The sequence below is a fragment of the Epargyreus clarus genome, unplaced genomic scaffold (genome assembly GCF_041222505.1).
Source record: "Epargyreus clarus isolate Ecla_fem2 unplaced genomic scaffold, WU_Ecla_fem_2.2 ptg000010l, whole genome shotgun sequence".
NCBI lineage: Eukaryota > Metazoa > Arthropoda > Insecta > Lepidoptera > Hesperiidae > Epargyreus > Epargyreus clarus.
In genome coordinates, this window is record NW_027332218.1 from 3,639,679 (window position 1) to 3,649,410 (window position 9,732).

At 33.0% G+C, this 9,732-nt stretch overlaps 1 long non-coding RNA gene across 1 annotated transcript; it reads right to left on the bottom strand.

Moving 5' to 3' along the window:
* Window positions 1-5,714: 5,714 nt before the first annotated feature.
* Window positions 5,715-6,896, bottom strand: LOC140745344 (uncharacterized). The gene is made up of 3 exons (XR_012102653.1): window positions 6,708-6,896; window positions 6,492-6,612; window positions 5,715-5,953 (listed from the first exon to the last, which is right to left on the bottom strand). It is a non-coding gene; the product is annotated as an uncharacterized LOC140745344 (long non-coding RNA).
* Between the last annotated feature and the right edge of the window lie 2,836 nt (window positions 6,897-9,732).

Here is a 9,732-nt window from a genome sequence, read left to right on the forward strand (position 1 = left end):
TAAGTACGCACGTGCAAACGTGTAGGGAAAGAAAGATATTGATGTGAAACATCTATAGCCGCACGTAAAACCGATTTCTGGTATCTGTACGATGGTATATATACAGTCTATATGCAGTAGTGTGTACGGTGTGGCGACGCGTCGCCATGCGCAATTGACTGTGCGAATTAAGTAGTCACGATTTGAAATAAATTCGTAAATTGTTGTATTTAATGAAAATAAATGTTTATTCAATAGATAGTCATCGTTATCTGGAAAAAAAATCGTAATATTTTATTTTATCATTATGACATATTTACTTCCTATCACAATATGTTCTTTTCTGCATATTACTTTTACAAAATAATGTCGATGTTTCACATCTGCCAGGCGTCCCGTGACGGCTCACAAGTTTTTTATTAGATTACGATCACTTACGATTACTACGACTATGTTAGTATATACATGTTAGTTATATACATTTTTAAGAAATGTTTTTTCTATTTACATACCTGACAAGACAACGAACTTGCAGCCCTTCTGTTGAGCGATTAAGATCACCTATGAACTTCCCAAATTCTCAATTAGGTAGATTCCAAACTCGTTGTTGCTTCTAAGTACTAAGTGTTTCAAACTCCTTATATTAGGATTCTCCTTTTCAGACAACCACTTTAAAAAAAAAAATAACTATGCGCTTGTAACGCAACAGTTGAAAGAAACACTCAGTTGTGTAGGTGTCCTCATGATTTCCTTTGCCATTATAGCAAGATAAATAATTTATAATACGCACATAACTTTTAAAAATCAAAAGGCCTGGGATTTGAACCTTGGACCTCTTGACAGTGAGGCATCAACCACTAGGCTTTCACTGCGACAAAATTTAAGTTTAATTAATAAATTGCACATAATTATAGACCTAGTAAAGGTAATTTATTTTAACTATAGGAGTCTTAATGCTCATTATGCAGTATTTTGTGTTTGTGAACATTTTGGTCATTATAATAATTGTTGAAATGTTGAAATGTTACTTTAAAATAAAACTGTACGCTGTAGCAGTAATGAAATACGTTTTGCACTGTTTCCAATTTTGAGGGAGACACGTATTCAAATACGATTATGTATTACGCTTTACTCGTGTAACTACCAGGATAATGTAATTTAAAAACTTTGTTGTGTAACCATTAAAACAGGAATACAAATTGACCGTTGTAATTTTGAATATTCTTCATAGTCAAATAATAGTCAAAGGTAGAACCCTTTGTGGTTCGACTCCGGCGGCACCACCGCCACACCTACTTCTATCTAATAACAGCAGTTTAAGGCACTGCTGTGTTCCGTTTTGAAGGGTATGGTAAGGGAGACATACTTTTCCGAGGCGTTTCAGCTTAGTCTTCAGGGGTAGCGGCGCATCTGTGGCCGACCTTAGGAAGGAATATCTAATACTATCTGGGGTTGATTACAAATATCCACGGGCGGCAGTAGCCACTTACCATCAGGTGAACTGCATGCTCGTCTGCTACTCCTATATTATAAAAAAACATACTTTTTCGAGGCATACCAGCTTAGTTCTCAGGTGTAGTGGCGCACCTGTGGCCGAAATCAGGTAAGAATCTAATCTTATTTGGAACTGATTACAAATTTCCATGGGCGGCAGTAGCCACTTGAGATTAGGTGAACTGCATGCTCGTCTGCTACTTCTATATTATATTTACAAAAAGGCAAATAATAGTTATTGGTGGTTCAATGTTTAACCCTCTGTGGTTCAACTCTGAAGGCACCACCGCCATATGTATTTCTACCTAATGATGGAAGCGATAAGCGCTGCTGTGTTCTGTTTTGGAAAGGGTATAAGAACCTTACCTTCGCTTCGAGACGTTCCATAAATAAAACATAGTAACGTTTATACATACACAGGTATTTATACAAAATTCCAGGTGTTTTAAAATAAATACGTATACAATACAATACACTGTAACTGGCGGTTTGTGGCCGTAAATCCTTACAAAGGAACGGAGATTGTGTGATGCTCTAAAACTTCTTGAAAGCGATACCGAATAGCTCTTTTCCAGCACGGACACCGGTCCATTGTCACAGTACAATGCATTCAGTAGGTAAATGCGTTACTATGCTTGAAAGCATTTGAATGGTCTCTCAAGTAAGTTAGTAGTAAGACGGTTTGTTTGAAATTTTATGAGATTGAAATAAATAGGCTTGCAGGCTGATGGCAAGTGGTCACTATCGTCCAAAGACATTTGTGAGTAACTCGTTATAGAACGGGGTTTCTACCTGAAGCTGGTCACAGATGTGTTACACTGACATCTGTAATATACATACAATATATCCACCTTTTACATATAACTCCATAGTTCTACCAAGAGACATACAACTGTATAATACGTGGTGTTTTAACTCAGTGTTTAGGAGTTACAGATATCAGGAGTAAAGTCGATCACAGATATATGATCGACAGCTACTCCTGAGAACTAAGATGCTCACCTCATGTGTAAGTCAGTCCGCATTTACACTCATCCACTGAAATGCAAAAACTATTTTGCACTAGAAATAGGTGTGGACTTTTAGTAATCTGATCGCTGGTGTATTCTAATCTGAACATGTAGGGCAATAGACATACCATTACAAAAGAATCTTCTAACTTAGTTATAAAGTATATCCAAATTGTACATTCCCAAATAAAGAATCCATTTCTTGTATCGTTATATAAGGACCATGGGATCAATAACCCTAAACGGGTCCCTTGGGAACCATGAAATGTGGCGTTAGATTAAAATCATAATAAAACGTTTCCTTTCTATGGGTGGTTAAATTTTATGTGTACATATTATTTGATAATGTTTATTTGTATAATATAAGGCACCACCGCACACCTATTTCTGTCTTATAACAGCAGTGTTAAGCACTGTATTTTGGTTTGTGGTATGAGATACTTATGTTAGGCATTACAGCTTAGTTTTTAGGATAGCGGTGCGTCTGTGGGGGATAGGAATCTAATATTATCTGGGGTTGATTTTAGGTGTCTATAGGCAGCAGTAGCCGCCATCAGTACCCTTAGTATGAGTTTTTAACGTTTCCGCGACTCGCTGCTCGTTAACGAGCTCGCCCATACATCTCCTAGCAGCGCCTCTAGCGGAATTTGTTGGAACTAAAATATGGCAGTATGAGTTTTATATTTCAACCGTTTACGAGCTCGGACTCGCTTGACCGAGTAAGGCGAACTCGTAAACGGTCGATAAAGAGTGGTATGGTAGTACAAGTTGCACATTTGACATTTCTTACAAAGCAAAATGACGTCATTTTCGACTCGGACGTCGTTTACGAGCAAGTGTTGAACTCGGTAGCTTTTAAACCGTGAGTTGTGTTTTGATTGAAAAAAAACTAAATAAATTTAATAAATTGTGTTGAAAAATTATGTTGTGAGATCATATTATGCTTCGAGAATTATAAAGGAGGCTGTGTATACGCTCACTGTCGTGAAAGTGAACGATTTAGTGCATCGTACTAAACTTATGTCATATTACCCGGATTACAACCAAATTCAAGCAAGCCAGGCATTCAAAGAAGTTTGATTATTGTGCTTCTTATAGAGGGAAACTACTACTTTTGTGCCGTGGAAACTACCAACCTCAAAAGCTTACCAAGGATGACGCTAGTGACTAAGGCAAGTAAAGATAAATTATAAGTAATACGTTAGGTACATTATCATGGGTGTTATATATTAAATGGTAATTTATTTATTACAAAGTGCAATGACTTGGATATGTTCCATGTTACCATACTACCAGAGTGTTATTTGGGTCCCTAATTACTCGCCTATCAAAGAAGACTAAGCCTTCAAGTTACAAAAGTTTTAAAGGCTACTAGTTTATATTTCTATTTATAATTCCTTGATTTATCTAACTACTCAGTATAATTTAAAAAGTAACATTTGATTTCCTTGAAGCCGTTACAATAGAATACAAAACTGTTGACCAAATTAAAAGTAACAAATACAACATTGGAAAATAACCTAAGGTACAATTGGTGACCATTGTCTTTGAATTTAAAGTAATTAGTAAAAACAGACCAAAATATATTATTTAAGTAGAATACTAGCATTCAACAACAAATTAAGTGAAGTGGAATTTGATGATACATTTGTTTGAAAGTTATTTTAATTCATAAAATCAATGTTAAATAAGTATTATATCTATATTTTATTTTTCAGATAATGCAGCTATGAAGTGTAGGTATAATGGGCATCTGATGAGCCTTCCCTGTTGTGTCCAGGATGTCTACTACATGGCAGAGTGCCCCCTTGAATAATACAGCTACCATTTTACATCTACCTATAGAAAGAATCAGTTTACAATTTTTGGCAAATTCCATCGAAATATGAAGATCATTAATGCATTTCTAGTGTTAAGTCCATGTGTATTTGTATAGGACTTATAGTTCAATTCAATTCAGACTTAGACACCTTTAAATAAAATAATAATTAAGAATAATATTCTACTTTAATTTCGAATCCTTTCCCCCAAATTATGAAACTGCCATGGTACATTCCATAAAATACTGACACATTATCGTCATATTTTGTTGCAATATCTATTAGTAAACAATTATCCTTAAAAAGATAAAATATATATTATTGTAAATTTTGTAATAAAAATATTTAATAAATTGTAATAAAAAATGCAAGTTCTTGTTTTTTAATTAATTTATTTTCTTGTTAGGCTACAGATTGAATTAATCTTTTATTAAAACTATGTCTTATTATAATACAAGTTGCAGGTACAATGCAATATATTAATACAATTTATAGTTAGTATCAAAGTATGTGTTTAGAGGTGACTGAAGACTGTTTTACATTAATATGCAACAGTAACTGTTTACTCACAACTTTATTATTATTAACAAAAGAATTAACATAAAAAACATACAAATTTATTTTATTTTTAGTAGTTATTTAAAAGTTGTACCAACAAAGTAAACACTAATACATCAAAAAGAATTAATGCTAATAATGAAATACTAGATTATAAAATGATAAATTCAAAATCAAATTTACAATTAATAATTTACAACAAATGTATATTATACAATTATTAGTATCAACAATTAAATGTGAGTAAATATTATGTCATTAAAAAATAGGAAAGATTAATAAACATAATCGCAAATAAAAACATTAGTAGTAAAAGTGAAAATTACAAGTACAATAAACTTATACTATTAAATTTTAAATATTGTAACAAATCATTACTGCAATATTTATTGAAATAAATACATTGATAATTTAAAAAAGATTGTATCACAAAGTGATGCAATATGAATAAATTAGTGAGTAACAAAATAAATTATTAATAACATTATAGAAAATATCAACATTATAAAATACACTATTTAAATAATATAAGTAACAAATAAAAAAAATGTATTATTATTAACAGAAAAGTAAATTATTAAAAGAAAAAATAATATGTTATCAAGTAAGTTCCAAATCCTTTTCTATAATTTCTATAAAATAAACTATTAGATAATAAATCAATTTGGGGAAATGTTAGAAGCTGACCTATCTCTATTGCTATTTCACAAATCTACATTAACTTCAATACTTATATAATGTTCTAAGTTTGATCGTGTTTTAGTTTGTGCAAATGGAAGATATTTAAATTGGCAAAATATAATATTAACATTATATTACTTTTAAAGTATTCATTTATAATTAATGACGGTATTACAAGGTAGCTAATAATAATTTATAATACATTATTTCTATGAATGATATTTGACATAGACATTTAGTATAGATACATTATATGCTATCCTCTTTTTCAAATGTGACAATTCCCTTGTGAGTCCAAAGGTGGGAGACAACTGCCTGATATGCCTTGAACTGCAACTGGTGGGGTTGCAATTCTGGATGCAGCTTTTGAAGGCAAAAATTTCAGCATGCCGTTGGGGATGACAAGTTCCACTAAAACAGAGTATAAAATAATTAGTAAGCTTATTCCAGGGAGTATTACATTATAAGTGTTTGTTAGTGTATGACTGTGACTAGGAAGACTATAAAGTCTACTTATGAGGATGAAATATTTTGAATAATTAAATAAACAACAAAACAAATAATTTATATACTACTCTGAATTTGACTGCTTCCTAACTGATTGATGTATTGTAACATATTGTTTGCATACCCTATTGGGACTTATGTATTAATATAACTGTCAATCTATACAGTATAATTAAAATTTTAATTTTGAAACTTTAGAAACATATTTTATAACTCTTTTTTATACAACTAAAATGTATTAACATTATAAAAGGAAAACGTAAACCAGTTAAAAAAATTTGTAGGAAACAATAAACAGAATCAAAGGATATGCAAATACATATTATCATCTCTGTTTAAATAAAATAAGAAATGTTTCAGTCAACATCATTTGTGTTTCAAATTTATTTATTAAGTAAACAACAATATTTATAAAATAAATAAAAATAGATTGATTTTTTACCTTTTTACAATCCACTTGTTATCTTTGAATGTGAGTAGTGCACATGCAATGTTAACGCCAATATGTTCCACACCGGCTTATAAATTCGGGGCCAGCAGCTGGTTTATTTAAACTGACGTGTCTAAAAACAAAAGGCATAATTACGTGGGGCTAATGTAATGCAAGTATAAAGAAACGTTTCACATATACATACGTAGAAAATATTATCGTACTCACCTCTCTACTCGGTACTCGATTTTATGAATTCCAGCATTATTTAAACTTACACAACACAACTACAACTTCAACTTCAACAAAGTACAACTTTATACTTTTATTGAGTAGCATCTTTTTAAAACGTAGTGGTTATAATATTCTCTTAGACTTTTTACTGTTTTTGATTTTAAAAGTATACAAAAACTTTGAAAGATGATAAAAACTGACACTTAAAAAGTTTTTAATTTTTTTTAAATAAACAATACATGACAGTTAAACTGTCAATCCCAACGACAAAGAAGTTTATTGTCTTTATGGTAGTGATAAATTTAAAATAAATATTTATATTAATAGCAAGGCATCGTTAATTTCTTTTTTGTAAATTATATAAAGTACTTTATATATCTTTTAAATTTTCTTTAAATATATGTCATATTATTTGCTTTGGCATTATGTTTATAGGATGTTGATCAATATTTAGCGCGGTAAAAAGAAAAAAGCCCTCAAACGTTTCATGAAAACTCAAGATTGTCAAAATGGCGGATTATATTTGTCTCACTTTTTTTGCGTACGTATGAAGGTGACAAAATATTCATCGTCAACGAGCGCCTGGTCAACGAGTTACGATTGCTCGTTTGTGCATTTCCGACAACTTATACTACCAATGCATTGGATTCGGACCAACGACCCGAGCTCTCGGCTCGATCTCGTGAGTGCACATTTTAAAACTCATACTAGGGGTACAGGTGGGCTGCAAGCTCATCTACAACTCCTATATCACACTAACATACAATACCAGAGGAGGAGTCAATGTTTCGCTCCTTACAATCCCCTGTATTACAAGTGACATTTTTTGGCAAATGTAATGCATTTTGTGCAGTTTTTAAATTCAGACATCATTGATAGACTCGTTGAAGTAATACAAAGAGACTGGAGCGACTGAATGGCCCGCTCCATGCATAGTAAATCAGCGTATTACCATACTGAAAATACCTGTGTTGCACCGATAAAATGGACGCGTATACTGTATGTTGTGATCTTTATTCTCTAATAGTATTGATAGTAAGTTTAAAGAGTTTTAATGCATTAGGAAAAAAAAATTCTAATGGTGAATTTATGCATGTCGGTCCGTGGCAAAACTAAATTTAATCATACAATAACATGTGCATGGGTATATTTACATTTGGGCATATATCATATGAGAACATAAGGTTAAATTAGCAAACGAGCATGGTAAGTAACCACTGCTGCCTACAGGCAATTTTAACTTACTCTTTATAGAACTTTATTTTTATAATATAGGAGTAGCAGACGAGCATGCAGTCCGCCTGATGGTAAGTGGCTACTGCCACCCATGGACATCTGTAATCAATCCCAGATAGGATTAGATATTCCTACCTGAGGTCGGCCACAGATGCGCCGCTACCCCTGAGGACTAAGCTGGAACGCCTCGGAAAAGTATGTCTCCCTTACCACACCCTTCAAAACGGAACACAGCAGCGCCTAAAACTGCTGTTATTAGGCAGAAATCGGTGTGGCGGTGGTGCCGCCGAAGTCGAACCACAAAGGGTTCTTTAAAAAGTGAGATTCTTAAAGAAACTGATTACATAGCGCATAGGCACTCCTGAGGACTCAGATGGTCTCCTCATTTGTGAGTCAACTTCCATCCACACTCTTCTACTGAAAAGTAAGAACTCACTGATTTAATGCTACAAATAGACATGGCAATGGTACATTTACTAACAAGCACAATAACTGACATAACCGCAGAAATTGCTTTTTTGCGTACAATAACTGTCATTGGTACTCATTCTTACGTCAAAGCAATCAATACAATCTCAGTTTTTCCCACATCATTAGCGATGCAATCGCCGGCAATATTGCTCGCATGCGGTAAATAGCTACAGAACGAAGTGTAATTATGCGACCGTATTTTTTCACTTTTGTTTTCGTTTAAAGGGACATATTTTTTTTAATTCTCGAAGCAGAATGAGGCGTCTATAAGTCTAACGTGTGTTTTGTATGTTTGAAACCTCGTAGCTCGTAAATAGATAACACCATTTTGATTCTGTTTTAATTTTGTTTCAACGATTACTTGATCTAGATTGGTCTTAGCTCCACGGTTAAAGTAACATTGTTTATCTTTTTAGAAATTATCTGGACTTTTTAGTTCAAATCGAGGAAAGAAAAATATATTTAGGTTTTATTTTTAGTATACGAGTTAAACAAAACATTGGCTTTTATAAAATAAACTTACGTAACATAAGGTCGGAAAATTGATATTTTCCATTCGATAACTCTGTCATTGGTGCTCATTCTTACGTCAAAGCAATCGATACAATCTCAGTTTTTCCCACATCATTAGTGATGCAATCGCTGGCAATATTGCTCGCATGCGGTAAATAGCTACAGAACGGAGTGTAATTACACGACCGTATTTTTTCACTTTTGTTTTCATTAGCGTGAAAATAATTTTGTATCGTAGAATTGTAGAAAGAGTTTACATAAATTCCACCTGTATGTATGCATGTATGTATGTATTCGCGTGTGTTTTTACAAATGGATGTTTATAAACTATAATTTAATTAATTGAAACTATAATTTATTAAGTGTTGGGTGAACACAGCGAGAGTTGCAAAAGCTAAAAGCGAAATTTAATTGCAATTAGTGAATTTACCAAGCGTATGACATTGTTCAAAGCGTACGTCACGGTGTTTTATATCTTTTTAGTTTCTATGTAACTTTTTCAACATATTTGTTTTTTATATAAACAAATGTTAATTAACTTTAAAAATAGCTAGGACTATGTTACAGTACGTTGTTACAGGATTTAAATACGCGTGACTTATAATTATATCCCCTTGCACTTGCCAAATGTGGTATAGAGGTTCCGATGCAGTATATGCGCGGAGGGTATGGAGGCAGAAGGCCTGGCCGTCTGTTGGCAGAACGTTTGTTGCGCACGCGCCGCACAGCAGCTGCACCACACTGCGCTGCGCCTGCTCTAATCAATCGCCTGCTTTTACAGATGCCTAATGTTGACATA